The sequence below is a fragment of the Desmodus rotundus genome, chromosome 11 (assembly GCF_022682495.2).
Source record: "Desmodus rotundus isolate HL8 chromosome 11, HLdesRot8A.1, whole genome shotgun sequence".
Lineage (NCBI taxonomy): Eukaryota > Metazoa > Chordata > Mammalia > Chiroptera > Phyllostomidae > Desmodus > Desmodus rotundus.
In genome coordinates, this window is record NC_071397.1 from 14,082,833 (window position 1) to 14,099,534 (window position 16,702).

The window sequence follows — 16,702 nt, forward strand, 5'->3', positions numbered from 1 at the left end:
CCCAACTGGGAATTGAACCACAACCTTAGGTGTGTGCCCTGACCAGTAATTGAACCCACAAACTTTTAGTGTATCAGAGAACGTTCCAACCAACTGAGCTACCAGGCTGTGACTGTATGCATTATTAAAAGGTCATTTTCTTTTTAGCAATAATGTGGATGAAACCACAATACGTATTGTTTGCATCAAGTGAAGGTTAAAATCCAGATAGCCACAAAAACAAATGCTTGTGGTAAAGGATATCTCTCAATCTGGTCAGGTGAAGTATTATGCTTAGCATATATGAATACAACTGTAACATGTACTAGTTTTTAACAGGAATTGAGGTCTTTATTTTAGATTGTCATTTACAATTTGGGGGCAGCACCCTGCGATGTTGGGCTGAGGGCTGAATATATATTTATCTGGTTGGTGTCTATTTTACTGCTCTGTTTTGGGGGTATGAGGAGTTTGCTAACAGCAAAACCCTTGTGATTAATGGAAGACCATCAGCTGTTAGTGCAGAATCTTGCTGGGCAAGCTCGTTTTCATTTTCTAGGACACTTTGCTGAAAAAACAGTGTCCAGCCAACAAAGGCGCTGACCAAAATGACTGACACAAACCCCACCTTAGTGAAAATAGGCTGCCAATATAACCGCCTTTTTCTTTTTCTCTGTCTCATTGGGCCTGTTTCGTCCGCTGCACCTTCTGAGCTTTTCTGTTGTCTCCTATTTGCTTCCATAGGGCACTCACTGTTTTCCTCTGTCCTGTCTTGCATTTTGAAGGATAGTTCTGTCACCTGTCAGTTTTTCTTCTTCAATCCTATCCTGTTCCCATTGTGTTTTTTCAGTCATTATTTTGGTTAACAGAGGACATAAGTCTTCTTTAGAAAGTTCTTTCCACCATTTCTGTATATTTAAATTTCCCTTTATAAACTTTGCTCTGTCTGTTACAGTCCTATATAAAATCTCAGTTGATCTGGGGTCTGAGTAAGTCCCACTCGATACTTTCTCCTATTCAGTAACAGTTGTTCAATGTTAATATCACCTTTTTTCCATCGGAACAAGACAGTTACCTACCAGAGCAAAGGTGCCCGACCGCCCAATGCCTGCCCTACAGCGGATGGCTGCAGGCCCATGTTCAGGGCTCAAGGAACCAGATTCTGTCACTTCAGGAAACTGAGCATGAACCTGGTGATCCGGAGACTCCAAAGTCTGGCCAGGGGGTGTAATGAAGGTGACACATTGTTCTGGTTTCACCACTACTGACGTCTTCTTTTTTTTTTTTTTTAATTTTTATTGTTATTCAATTACAGTTGTGACGTCTTCTAATTGCAGTAGATGTCCTGTGTAATATGACTTCACATCTCAGACAAGAACTCCACACTGACTCCTGTTTCTTTAGACATCATCTCTCTGTCATGCTTTGTTGGCCAGTGCTGTGCACATTTAACCAGTGTTTTCTCCACAACTCGGTTTCGTATGACAACTGCTGTTGTCTTTTGCTGCCAAACCAAGAGTCAGAAATGACAGCCTGTGCCAGGAAGTGGACCGTGTGTTAGGAAGTAACTCCTTTGCTCCTCTTCTATGTCAACTAAGCTGGCACTAATAGAATCATTTTCAGCTTTTTGCATTTTAACACGACTGTGATCTTCAAGTGCAGCTGCTGCCGATGATTTTGAACACCCAAGTCCTCGAACTCCCGCTGGATGGTGGCAGACACGGCCTCTGAAACCAGCGAGTCTGAGTGCGGCCTGTGCCCACGATAGGCTCGGGCCGGCGTGTTCCCGAAGCGCTGGAGCTGAGGCGTAAGTGTGCTCTGCGAGCCACCCCACCCCTCCCTATTTTTCTGAATAAAATTGGCCTCTCCAATTCTTCACACACATACACACACACGGGCGCTTTTCATTTTGCCAAATGCTGTGATTTGGCAATGCAAAGCAAAAGGTGTAAAAAACACTCAAACTTTCAAACTTTTTGACCCAATCATTTTGTACTTTGGATAAATTGTCAAAGGCCATCTAAAAGTATTTAATTGTTATTTATTAATGTCACAAACAATAAAAAACCTGGATTGTTCAACATACAGTACTTTGGTAAATTGTGGTACATTCAAATATCACGTAGCTTTTACTAGTCTTTAGATGAATATCCAATAAATATATATTTTTAAATACATTTAAAATGTAAAATAAATGTTAGTTATTATTACTGGGTGAAGTGTTTGCTAGGAATTTAAATAATAACCTTTATGCTTTGCCACAGTTTATAAGTTTTCTCTAATAAATGTTCTTGTTTCAATTTGAATTTGCTCAGAATAAATGCTATCTCAACACACTATTGCCCATCTGTGTCTAATAGGGGGGCTCTACCTGTGGAATTTTCCTTTCTACTCAGCTGATGGAAGATGGGAATGTTAGTAAGGAGTGTTGTTGAATCTGCCTTAATTCTCTTGAGAGCATATAGGTGGTCGGATCTGTAGTTAAGATATTGGCCCAAGCTAACATGTTTTAATTATTTAACTTTGAAATTTTAATTTAACTTTTACCTGCACTTAAAAACAAACAAAAAACCAAAACTCATATATAGAACACTAACTGTGTACAAGGGGCTTTGCACATGTAAATTTGTTTAATTGTTAAGGGCGGTCTTATGGAGGAAGGTGTAATTAATTCCTTTTAAAAAATGATTATACTGAAGTTCAAGGGGTGAACTGATCCAAAGTTATTTAAATAGAACCAGTATTCTAATTCAAATCATTTACCTCCAAAGACTATGCTATCTCCCCAAATATTTACTCTACCTAGCTAGTGTTTGAGAGCAATACAATTTCCCTTTATAGTTCTGAAGCCTTACGTTCATCAAAATCACTAAATTTTCTTCTCTCTTATAGAAAAAAAAAATCTTAGCTTATTTAGCCAGACACAGTGAGAAATACATCACTGCCACCAAAGGTTGCACATACTGCAATAAACCATGTAGGTACCTTCTAGAAATTCTTGCAGTAAATATCTTCTCATCGCAATTATACTTGTTTTATGTTGCTACTGAAATACACAGGAAACTGTCAATCAAACTGCCTCAAATAAGTAGGAGAGTTAGAATTAGCTCTTATTAGTGCCTCTCATCAAGAGTTCAGATATCACTTTCGAAACAATTTATTGTCGTGTACAAAAATCATCTATGGTGGGAAAATATAAAGGTGTGTGAATCAAATTGCATATAGAGAGATGTAGGAGAGAGCAAATTTGCTACGAGTGGTGATTTTGTTTTCAGAAGTCTGAGAAAAACTGAAATAGTTTGAAATAATCTCCAGTAGAACTGGAGAAAACAATTTCTTGGAAGCCATTAATCTTATTAGCCAATATCACCCTGATACATTTAAAAAAAATTAAAATAATTAATTGATATTAAAAATAACTTCCAGGTTGCATTAAGTACACAGAAACATTTGCAGGCCATGAATCTTGCAGAGATATCTCTCCCTGTTTGTTTCGTCATTTTCTTTAATAACGCCTCATAGCCCAAGTATAGGAGGATATACATCCGATAATCATACTATTCCATGAATGAGTTTGTTTTGTTTCATTTTTTTTGTTTCCTGATGCAAAAGATGAAAATATTGGCCAGAAACTGGTCCAAGTTTTGTTGGTTGAAGCTCTGACTGGGTGAGAACAGTGGTGACAAGCCAAGTGGGACTTCTGTGTAATGAGAATGCAGGCTGTGTGGTGTGGGGACCGGAGGTCCACTAATGTAAAATAACAGAACTATGGAAACAATGTGAAAGAGAAGCTATTGTGTCAGAGTGATTGTTTGGCTTTAACATTTTGAAGTGATACCAATTTACTTGTGGCTGAACGCGAGTAACGAAACCGAGACTATAAACGTGGTAAAAGAATCGGTGATCAGGGGAATGTGTCAGGATGACACTAAGGGTAGGAAGAGACTCCGAACTAAATCTCAAAGTCATCAGTAAAAAGGGTGTCTTAGGAATGACAATAGATTGTCATCAATAGAATTAGACAATGACCCCATTTAAAGTAACAGTTTTAAAGGTGGTTTCCACATTAGTGCAAATGAATGCAACCCTCAGATATGGTATGGCGGTATCTGTATGGAAAATGTTTTTTTTTCCTTAGGATGGATTTGAAATATTTTCTCTACCCATGATATTTTTTACACAACCACTGTCCATGTAAATGTTGAATAACATATCACTCTATTATAATTAATAAAATTACTTAGGAAGAAATTCATTTAAGAGTATAATAAAGAAAACAATAATTCCAAAGTATTCACTGATATCACCATTATCTCCTCATCCAAAAACAGCTATAGGATTGTGAAACACTAGTTAGTGTTCAGTTGTGGAGTATATCTGGGAAAACATGTCTTGAGTTTTTGTTTTGAGCCAGCCATCAATATGTAGGAATTTATAGTGTAACACTAACATGGTCTTGGAAAACATAATCCAGTAACAAGATTATACTTTGTTAACAACCTCAGATCTCCGTGTGTGTGTGTGTTGTATGATGGGGGATGTATGTTCTATTCCACAGTGACACAGACACAAGGGAGCTGCTGGGATGAAGACCCCAGGATTTGGAATATCAGTAGTGGGGTTAATAGAGAAGAATAAGTAGATGAAGAATGGCATTCTAATTCATCTATGCTTTGGAGTGGCAGTGGCTCACTACACTCTCCCATCAAAGCCCATTAGTCAGAACTAGTTTTCTTGCCCCTATTCCTGGTGGGGGAGAGGGATGTGGGAAAGCAGATGGAATATTTGAGGGGCCCAGTAGTCTCTATCACAGTCTTCCCTTTAATTGGAACCCAAGAAAATTTTACAACTAGGACAAGTGACCATCATAAGATTTGTGCTAAGTAAATGATTTGCCTTTTCGTATAAAATGGAAGAAAATTATTTTGAATAAAGACATAAAAATCTGCAATTTTTTTAATTTTAGGAAATATAATTTATAAAAGTTGAGGTCCTACAAATGGCCTTCATTTTTTTTCATGATTTTTAGGTTGTGGTACCAGTTGAGCAAATGACACAAGAATTGTGTCCCTGGATCTTGTTATGATTTGATGGTTGCCTAAATTATACACCTGAAACCTATATAATTTTATAAACCAATGTCACCCCAGTAACTTCAATACAAAATAAAAGATAACAGCCTAAAGATAACTCTTACTTACTCTTGGATTTCAGCTCTGCATCTACACTTCCCCTTCAGATAAAGGTCCCTGGCAGTCTGTCCATTCTTTACATACTCTCTGATTATGCCAATTTTTTTTTTCTGATTCACCTGCTTTATCTTCTTAAATTAATAATAAAATTATTTGTCTTATCTCTTTTCATTGATTGCATATCATCTCCTTTGCTTCTATCTGTGCCTAAAACACCTCTCTCAGGTCTGATATTTGCAAAATATTGAAAAATTACATCTCTGGGGCATGGTTAGGGAATTCCCCATACTCTGTTACACATGGACACTGTGTGTTAGAAAAAGCAAGCCAACAGTTTCCATCTCCAAGTTGATCCAAATAGACAGGTTCTGCTCCTTCTGGAACCCCTAGTGATTTCTTCCTATCTTTTTGAGTTAGGAGGTCAACTCTTAGGCACTTGAAATGTTCACAGCAAACAACATTTTACATTTCCTGTGTTTTCCTGACTTAAAATCACATAATGATGAAAAATTATATTTTCAGAATGGATTATTGATATTAAATGTATTTGGTCTGCATATACATTTTGTGATCTCCTTAAAACAATATCCCAGGGCTTCATATCCTACATTTTAGGGGCTATTCAACGGTGTGAACCTGCTATATCCTTGATATGTTCTTTCACTAAGCAGAAATAAAGACTGAGTATTCCCTCCTTGTTTTTTCTTTTATTTTTTTTAACTTATTTTTTTGGGGAAGATTATAAAGCAGATCCAAATACCATTAAGGAAACCATATGTCACAATTTCCCAAGTCCCCTAAAATGGGTCGGCTTAATTGGCCCGTGTTTTCCTTTGGAAACTTAGGTTTTGGAGGATGGAGACTATGTATTCCTGTGTCTGACTTACCAGGGTACAGAAAGGCACGCAAGAAGATCGGATGAGTTATTTTAGAAGATATACCTAATTTCTACATGAGATTTGGATAACAGCCTAAGTCTAATCCCTCTGTGAATAAAGGTGCAAAGGACTGTCAGAACAGTTTGGTTCGTCAAGGTTTACAGTGAAATTTATTATGACACTCTCTTGGCACATGTGAAACCAGCAGAATTAAACCCTTAATCCTTAGGAATTTTTCAAGCGGGATCTGATTTGAGGAGGGAAGAGACAGGGTTACGGACTGGATACGTACTACGTGACTGGGGTGAGTGAAAGGTCAAATGATCCGAGGATAAATACCAGCAACATACTCATTAGTTTTTGGTGATTTCAAGGCTTGAATATTACTTTCCAGTTAAGTTTGCCTATAAACAGGGAGCTATTTTCATTCTAAGATTAAATATTGATGCATATTTAGTGAACAATAATGGCTCTTAAGACCTGCATATCTGTTAATCTTTATACACCCAATTACAAGAATGTATGTAATAAAAAGTAACATCTTTATTCTGCTCATATTATTCCTAATTCAAGAAAAGATGAGGCATTGAACCCCAACAGGAAGCTATTTTTAAGGATATATTTTCAGGGTGTTTCAACAGTATTTCCTGCTGGATTAGATGGTGAGTGTGAGAGAATAAGTGGGAAGCAGCCTATCAGAGCCACTGGAAGGTGGGAGTGTCATTAAGTGGGATGGTGGAGGCTGAGGGAGAGTGAGTGTTGGAGGGAATACTGGAATTTCACTGTCGGACATGCCGACTTAGTTTATCTTTCAATAAAGGGAATCTATCCAATGGATTTACACATATAAATCTGGAATGCATTGAACAACCTTGACAGGAGATGTTCACATTAGAGTTTTTGGCATCGAGATGGTGATGGATAAAACTGGACAGGATCATGGAAGAGGGACTATAAAAATAGGAGGACAGCAGGGCAGAACTATGTTCTGGGGAACTCCAGTATTTAGAGATCAAAAAAGAGAAGAGATCATGATTTTTAATGAGACAAAGATATTTGATATAAGGAAATACTGATGAATCCTTAGCAGTTTAAGCTTGAAAGAGATAGTTTAAAAGAATTAAAGTCTATTATAAGAGAATCTATTCTTTCGTAGTCATTAAGGATTGGCTTCCAGGAAACACTGACTACTTAGCCGAGTAACCTACATTATTTGGTTAAGGTTTACTCTTTGCCATGGCTTTTAGGTTTAACAGTGAAGAAGGCCTGTGGGTTTTTATGTAATTGTTGTTCAAATAACAATTTAAATGAGGTATATCCATTTTAAATGATGTAGATCTTGTCTTGATTAAGTAGTGGGGGTCAAGCTCATGTACACCAGGAAATAATATATTAGAATTTCCTGTGGAAAGTAAATACTGTGGAGAAGAGAGACCAGCGACCTTATTTGCCCTCGTTCAGATGTTCCCTTTGCTTTAGTAGGAGCCATCCTTGGCACGCTGCTAAGCCTGTTAGAGCTTGGTATTCAATGTCCAATATTAAATCCTTCCATACGCTCGATAGTTAACCTCACAGAGCTCTTAAATCTTTTTCTAACGTCCTTAACTACACAGGTAACTTTTAGGTGGGGTTGATCTTTCAGCACACGTCTGCAACGTTCTCTGTGTAGGTCTCCCAAGACCATGGAACCTTGGGTAGTTTAATTCTGCTTCATTTCCTGGATCGTCGAAGTTATGGGGGCATTTCATAAAACGAAATGGGCCACAGTGGCCTTAGTGGGCTCACCGGAGCCATAACACAATGTATCTTTTAAACAAAGAAACAAGGTTAGGATGTGAGGATTTTATATTATTCTTCTTCCTCTTCAGTCTCTGGCTTTCAGGATGTATCTTTTCATTTTCCAGAGAGCTGTTTGTGCTACTTTCTATAAAGCTTATTAAGGTGGGATACCAACCCCAGATTTATTGTTATGCTCACCAATGGATAAGTATTTCTTCATAGTATTTCTATGTTTTATTAGAAAAATTAAGACAATTTAAAAGCATAAAATCTCTGCTTCTAAACTGTATCATTTCCCACATGGATTTATGTGTATTCATCTAACCATGACTAATACTAAATGGTACCAGTTTATAGAGGTGTTTTCGTCACAGCCTAATTTCTTCAGCAACAGAACCTGTGGAGGACTGCAGGTCTTTTGTGTCTGCCAGTAATGACAACACATCTACGTTTTATTGATTTTAAGAGCATTTGGAATGGATGACAATTTCATTTTTCACTGCATTCTCTCAAGGCCCACTTCCTCTTTCGTTGTTGGCGTAGAAGAGAAATGCTCAGCCTGGTCTTAATGAACGAAGAGAAGTATATGCTTCTCAAAGATCCAAAAGCCCCCTAAAACTGAAATGTTAGGAGTTGAAACAATGTTTCTTTTTCTTTCTTTTACAGCCTTCTTCAGAGGGTCCATGGACTCTAAAATGTTACTGCCTTTCCAGGGATATTCCAATGCAATGGAGGAATTGCTTACAAACAAAATTAAAATTTACATAGCAGTTCATTAGGAGCTACCGTCTTTGAATTTCCCTTCATAGTGTACCATAGCACATTTTCCCTAATGTCCCCACTCACAGCTGAAAGGCAAATAGGAACACCCCTTGTAGTATGTCTGCTAATATTACCAGTCCTGTGCTTTTTGCAGAAAGAGAAGCAGAAACAGATTTACCCATAGCATAGGGAAGAGGACAAAGGCCTATGTAGGAATGTAGGGATGGAGACATTTAAGGGTGTTTTCACAATGTAGTGTTTCTATAGCTCCCAGGAAGTCACCCTCATAAAGGTGCAATACTGCAGAATGCTGAGGGTTCTCTTTTTAAACATAAAAGTACCCCTGAAAATGTAAACGCATTGTTCTTTGTAACTTTACATTTATTGATTTCCTTTAATCACTTGATTAATATTCACAAAGAGATGCCAGCTCTGAATGTACAACTAATTAAACAGTGAATATTGAAGACGAATTGCGGAATATGGTAACTTCTTAGAGAGCACCGATCTGAGTAAGGTAGAAAGTGGGAATGAGGGAGGAACACCTCTAGACGTGTAGTCAGAAAGAGAATTCTCAGCCCTTGAGACATAAAAAGAGCGGGGAGAGGAGAGGCAGAATTTTGCCTTATTTTTTCTAAGACTTACTTTTAACCAATATGTGGCTACATCCATAGAGATATATTGCATCAGTACCTTTTCCCCATCAGCATAAAGATAATTTATATTGCAAAAATCACTAAGTAAGTACAATAAGTTTTGTATCTCCCCTGGCTATCTAGGAGTTCTTTCTGAAACACAGCCACAGATGTTTTCCAGGGTTATGCTTCTCAATTAGCTGGGGTGAAGGATGAGATTTTTATTTTTCTCAATCTGTCATGGACTAATACCTTTGTAAAACACAATGCAAATGAATTAGGAGGAAAAAATGAAAAAAGCACATAAAATGCAATTCTCACTTTATCAGTAGATTCAACAGGCATAAAATTACCCTGTTCCATTTCTAAATGAGTACTCTCAAATTCCGCACATCATCTCAGGCTGATAATGAACATTTTGCAGACCATCTTCAGGTGGCGTATCACTGCTAGGTAGCTTTGATTGAGGGGTAGGGAGAGCAGTGCATGCACAGAGAGAGAGGGCCTCTGCCCTTCAACTTTCTCACCTGAGAACTCTGCTTGGCTTTGCACTATGTCCTCCTTGCTTACAAACAAAATTAAAATTCATTTGTAGACTAGATTGAGACTCACTTAGTGACCCTCTCAGCCAATGGTTCCCCAAAGATTTCTACATCTAATTTGGTGGACTGTCTTGCTCATCAGATTGTCTGTGGCTTATTTCACTTAGCATGATGCTTTTTATTTCTATTTCATAAACACACCTTTATTTTAAAATAATTTGTGTGTACTCAGGTTAGATTTTTAATGAAGTTTGTTTCAAAATAGTAAAGGAGACAATGTAATTTATTTGTTTGGAATTATTAGAATGTAGATGGAAAAAAGCCTTAAATAAACCCTTGCTGTGCACCAGTCTTATGTTTTTTATCAGTTCCTTGCAGGGACAATCTACAGTTTATGTTCTAAACAACTGTTATTTAAGAGAAATGCTTATACACATCTTATAGACTTAAAGTTACTCTCCTTTTCTGAACTTTACAAAGTTATTCCTGGCCTTATCAGACTAATCCTGTCAAAACATCCTCTTACATTTATCTTTTCATCAAACTTAATAGGCCTAAAAATAATAATCAAACAAAAAGATTAGCCAAAAAAGAAATATTACAATAAAAGTCATATCTCTATATTAGCTTAATCTGGGAAATACAAAGGAATAAGACCAGTGAATTTCAAGAGCCCTAAGTTACCAACTTAATGCAACTTTTCATTTCTCATCCTGGATCTCCTTGCACGTCTATTGATATACAAACCTCAGGGCTGACCGTAGATTAATGCTGAAGTATCTAGTGTTACTTGTAACCTTACCTTTTCTCAAAACTCTATGTTTTAATTTTCATGAGCTAAGGATAAATTCAATACATTCTCTGTGAAAAACAATCAGATGACCTCAAGGGTAATTCTTTTTTTTTAGATGTGTCTTTAGATAATATCAGTTGCTCCTCTTAACTGCTGGAGGCTTTTGTGGAGGAGAAATATACAAATTAAAATTTCAATACCTAGGCAATCACTTGATCTACCTTTCGCCAGTGCAGGAAAATCCACCTCTCTCATTTAAGTCTTCCCACCTTTTATGTTTTTTAACTTTTTCTCTGTCATGGCCGGTCAGTGAGGTTGCATACTGATGAGAAGATGCTGTGCAGCGACACAATCAGGTGCTCAAACCGGAGAAGGAATTGGGACAAAGTTAACCAAAAAAGGATGTTAGAGCAGTTATATAACCAATTGGCTATAGGGGAGAGTAAGAGAAGGAAAGAATGGCAAAGTGACACTTAGTGATGGAAACCAGAACCCAAGAGAAACCTAGACACATTCATGCTGTTAACGCTAGGTTCTAAGCTATATGATGCAATCTTTATAAGAAAAGGTTTAATGGAATGTAAGACAATGCTCTTGAGCAAAATATCTTATTTAGAGAAATATGTTTTAGTTTCACTTTATAAAATGGAGAGGCAAAACAAAAATAATCAGTTATTAGGTAATAGTATGGACTATTGTGTTTCAAAATTGAATAAAAGAATTCCACAAAATATGGTGTTTTTTAAAGTGCGTATCCATATGATTCCTGTAGGATTTCAGATACGTAAAGGAGGGTCTGCTTTCCTCATAAACGGAAGCTGCAGAGCTCCTTAACCCACAAAATTTTTCACTGAAGCTTTATCTCCTTATGTGAAATTGAAGATTTCCCATATTTAAATGCATATACCACGAAGAGATTAGGGGAAAATACAGATTATTATTATGTGTCTATTAAACTGCTATTTGTTTGACTTCACTTGTGTTCCTCTAACAACTAACTTTGTCATTTACATGAATGAAAATGTAGAATGAGTAATAGTTCAATGTATGGTTGAACTAAACTGAGAAGAAAAGCTAGTATGCTTTGAAAAAATAGAATTTAAAGTACTGGATAAGTGCCAACATGACAGAATTTAGGGGGTAGAAAAATGAAAGCTTGTATATAGATGAAAATAAAAGCCGTTGTTCTGCTGATGGGGGCTGTTTGCCTTTGCGTAAAGCCACCAGGAGATTTCGCTGACCACAAATTACATGGGAGCAAACACTGAGACAGAACTTGTCAAAGGCCACGTGTGACGTCTAGAGTGCTTTAATAAGAGTGCAATCACCAGAACAGAAAAACCAATTGTTCTTCACTATTTTGCAGAGGGTAGCCAAATATGGAACGCTGATTTAGTTCAGGCATGATGTTTTAATGGAATAATTAATATCTCTAATGTATAACCATTAGGAGGTTCCAAATAGTCTGGAATCCAGGATGTATGATGAAGTATGGAGGAACCAGTGCTGGCAAATGTGGACAACACAACATGGAGAGGATTTCTGAAGATATCGGAGATATCTAAGGGAGAACACATGTGTTTTTCTGCTCCCGGGAGCTGAGGAATGACCGATGTTTTGGTGGTAGTGGGAGGGTTTTGTATAATAAGAAAAGTATGGTAGAGCAGCTAAGGGCACAAGCTCTGGAGCCAGACTGCCAAGGTTGAAATCCAATGTCATTCCCTTATTCACCCCTTCCCCAGCCAAAAAAGTATAGAACAGAGAGGTCTTGTGAATACCAGATTAATAAACATGAGTAAAACATTGGAACACTGTTTGAGCATTTGGAAAATTAGCTTCTATTCTAGATTTTAGATTCCCCCAACACGAACAGTGAATGTGAGACATGCTCACCCTAATAATGCAAGTATGCAGTATTTTGCTTCCTCTAAACAAATTATTGACCCGTTGCCCTGGTTTCTCCTATTCATGACAATCAAAATCCCTGTTGATGTTAAGTCATTCATTATTACGTATTTACATCTGTGTGCCACTTCTTACTGACTCTTTGAAGCGCGAGATTGTTAGCGGCGCAGTTACCTGTCAGGCAATATGAATTACTGTGCTGTCATTCCACTTCTTTGTGGCGGTGGCTTCTCTTTCTTCTTTCTCAAAAGCCTTTGCTACTTGAGTTAATATAATTTTGATGTGTTCAACTAAGATATAAACAACTGTTACCTTGAAAAGTAAATTTCCTGAGGAGATGTATTTATATTTATAAATAAAACAGGGGATCTCAAAGTCTTTAGCTAAAGGACTGGGTCTCTAAGTTGAAATTTTAGTTAATGGTAACTCTTGGGGTGTAAGAAGACTCTGAAATTACTCAGCACAAGTCGCTACTTGTACTCGTAAAAAATAATACCATTGGGTCTCTACATGTTTTAGGAAAGGGTGATAGATCACAGGTGGGCATCTGGGAAAGGTCACCCATTCATTCGGCACAAACGTGGTAAATAGTCACTGTAATATCTAGAGACTCCTTTTTAGTCTGTTTTTTTTTTGTTCATCTTTATAAATAAGGAGCTGCCAAATCTCTGTTCTAGGCCTCTTCTCTTTCCAGCTAATGGTTCCCCATTTCACTCTCCCTCTAATATTTTTGAAGTGTTAGTTACCATGTCTGATGACTCCCAAATGTATATCTTCAAAGATATATATATATATATATATACAGTCATATATATCCAAAAACCTACTCAACTTGTTCGGTTGTAAAACTTTAAGCGAACCCCAAACTCAGCATTCCTAAAACTGAATTGAGCAGTTTCCTCCTCGAAACCTGGTCCTGGTCCAGGTTTCCCTATAGCGTAGAACAGAATCTCTGTTCTTCCATTTGAGCGAGATGAAAACCTGAGAGTCATGCTTTAATACTCTGTCTCCCTCTCCCTCAGCCCCCCATCCAATCTGGCGTTCAGGACTACATAGTTTACCTCCAGCTATCCCTAAATACATCTGCGTATGTCTCTTCAACCAGTAACCTCTGTCACATTTCCTAGAAGAATGGGGAGGCTTGCTAACTCTTTTCTTCCATTCTTTCTACCTTCCATTCATTTTCCACAGTGAAACCGAAAACTGTAAACAAAAAATGTTTATTTTTCTTTTGTTATTTTTGACAGCCTTAGTGTATATATGTAATCAATGTATAATAAAGTATACATAATAAAAGTGTAATATTTGATAATTATATATATATATAAAATCCCTTAAATAATCAAAACAATTGTAATAATAGACACACTACACAAAGTTTCCTTCTGTCCCTCCTGGTCTCCTGTCTTGTTCCCCTTCTCACCCACCCCTTTGGCTCCAGGCAACTACTGAGCTGCTTTCTGTCATTATGACTTTGTTTGCATTATCTAGGATTCTATATAAATGGAGCCATGAAATGTATAATCTGTGTCTCATTTTACTTAGCATAATTCTTTTCAGGTTTATCTATGTACTCCTTTCTATGGAGGAATAACATTCTGTTGTATGGATATACCACTGATAGCTTATCCATTTACCTTTTGATGGTCGTTCTAGTTATTTCCAGGTTGGGGCTATTATAAGTTTAGTTGCAATGAGTATTGTGCAAAATCCTGTGCAAATTACATTTATTTGGGTAAATAGGAGAAGAATGAGAGGGACATGTGGTAGCTTTATATTTTACTTTTTAAAAAACTGTGAAAGTGTTTTATAAAGTAGCTTTATGATGCTCCACTAAAAATCGTGAGTTAGTAAAGTTCCATTTGATCTATATCCTCAGCAACATGTAGTTTGCTCAGTCTTTCTATTTCAGTCTTAAATATTCTTCTGGGTTTGGTATCATTGTGGCTTTAATTTTTATTTCTGTATTGATGAATGATATTGAACTCATTTTGTATAATTGTTGTTTATTCATTTATCTTCTCTAGTGAAGTGTTCATTCAAGTGTTTTGCCTGCTTTTTAAAATTTGATTCTATGCTTTTTCATATTGAATTGAATTGTAAGACTTCTCTTTGTACTTCAGACAGATTTTTGGGGTCCGATATATGTTTTGTAAATACTTGCTACCAGTCTGTGGCCTGTCTTTTTATTATATGAAATATAATAATATAGTTACAGTTATATTAACAGTGTTTTGTAAAAAACTTTAATTTTGATGCAGTCCACTTTATTGATTTTTTTCTTTTAGTTTATATTTAAGAATCTTTGCCAAGAAAATGGTTACTTAAGTGTTTCACCTATGACTTCTAGAAATTTTATAGGTTTAGCCTTTACATTTAGTTGTTTGATCCATGTTCAGTTAATTATTAATTACATATACTGTGAAGTAAGGGTTGAGGTTCTTTTGTTTTTTTACCAGCATCATTTAAAAACATATTATAATTTATCCCATTGAATTGCATTAGCACTTTTCTCAAAAATAAATTGATCACATGAGTATGTATTTCTAGGTTCTTTATTCCTTTCCTTTGACCTATATATCTATCTTCATTCCAATAGCACACCATCTTGATTATTCTAAGTTTATAAGTTTTGAAATCAGATAAAGTAGTTTCTTTCTTTTTCAAAGTTTTTCTTGTTGTTCTTTGCATATCCACATGAATTTTAGTATCAGTTCATCATGTTGTTCAAAAAGCCTGCTGAGACTTTATCGAACATACGTATCGATTTGGGGAAAATCAACATGTTATCAATATTGCACGTTATGATCCATGAACATGACGCATTACTCCATTTTTTCACGTCTTCTGTAGTTTCTCTCAGGTTTCTGCAGTTTTAAGTGTAAAGAACTTCTATATTTTTGTCAAACGAATTATTTAGTGTTTCAGATTACTGAAGGTATCTGGTTCTTTGCTATGCCATTTAGGCTTAGCAAATTTTTTCTTAATTTTTTAAAAATTTCTTGAATGTTGGTTATTTTTACAGTTTGCCATAAATTTTGTAAGATACTGTGGATTTAAAAGAATCTAGATTATGTTATTTTCCTCTAAAATATCTTTTATTCTAATACATTGTTAAATTCCTGCCAAGTCACTTTGATCTTGTGAAAACTTGCATTTTGGCTTCAGGAAGGCGAGTCAGTTTCGGTTTTGTCCTTATGCCTGTTCTTCCTCTGAGGCTGTAGTCTGTCTCTACTGAAAGACAGGGACTTCCACTTTTACCTCTCTTACATGCCAGCAGCCCTTCTGTCCTTTGTGGCATCTGAAATTGCTTCTCAGCTGTCCCAGAGCACCTCCTTGCCCGAGGACGGTTAGAAATCAGCCAAGTACACTAAAGCTTGGTTTTCTTCAGTCTACTGTCCCTTGCCCACCCATGAAAGTCAAAGTCGTCTTTATGGTCTGAAACTGTGAGCGCCTGACATTTTTCTCCTGCAAGAGGGAACCTGGATCTTATTTCTCTGAACTGAATCTTTAACACCACCCTCAGGGAGATAAGCTACTGGAATGCAGGGCTCATTTGCTGGCCTTTGCTTCCACCTAGGGATCAAAGCCTTGGGCTGCTAGCTATCCAAAGCCAGCAATAAACAAATAAACAAACAAACAAATAAGTAAATGGTTGTTTTGTATAGTTTGTGTAGCTTTTATAATTGTTTAGAGCCAGAAGGTGAACTACTTTGTCAATTTAAGAAGAGAAATGCTAAGTTTTCCTTTAAAATGAAAATGTATCATTTATCAGTCTAAAACTTTTATGTCACCTTCCATTTTTCTGTTATCTATTTACTTTAGAGAGAGGGGGAGGGAGGGAGAAAGAAAGGAAGAGAAACATCAGTGTGCAAGAGATACATGGGTCAGTTGCCTCTTGCTTGCCACCACCTGGGGACCTGACCCACAACCCAGGCATGTGCCCTGACTGGGGATCAAACCGGTGACCTCTCGGTTCACAGGCTGGCACTCAACCCACTGAGCCACACCAGCCAGGGCACCTTCCATTTTTCTTAACAGCATACTTGAAATACTTAGTATTTATCTCTTTCCAACACATCCTAATATGAACACACTGTGCTCAGCTTCTTTCACTTAGTGGAATGAGTTTCATACTTGCCAATGAAAACTTTTGTGGTTCCCATTGCTTGAGTGGATAAAAAAAGGAGTTCTACAGAAAGTATTCTCACAGGGTGATCCAATCATCAATTCCTAA

General features: G+C 36.9%; 1 pseudogene; it reads right to left on the reverse strand.

Annotated features, from left to right (window-relative positions):
• Positions 1-415: 415 nt before the first annotated feature.
• LOC112302404 (tyrosine-protein phosphatase non-receptor type 2 pseudogene) lies at positions 416-6,842 on the reverse strand (annotated as a pseudogene).
• Between the last annotated feature and the right edge of the window lie 9,860 nt (positions 6,843-16,702).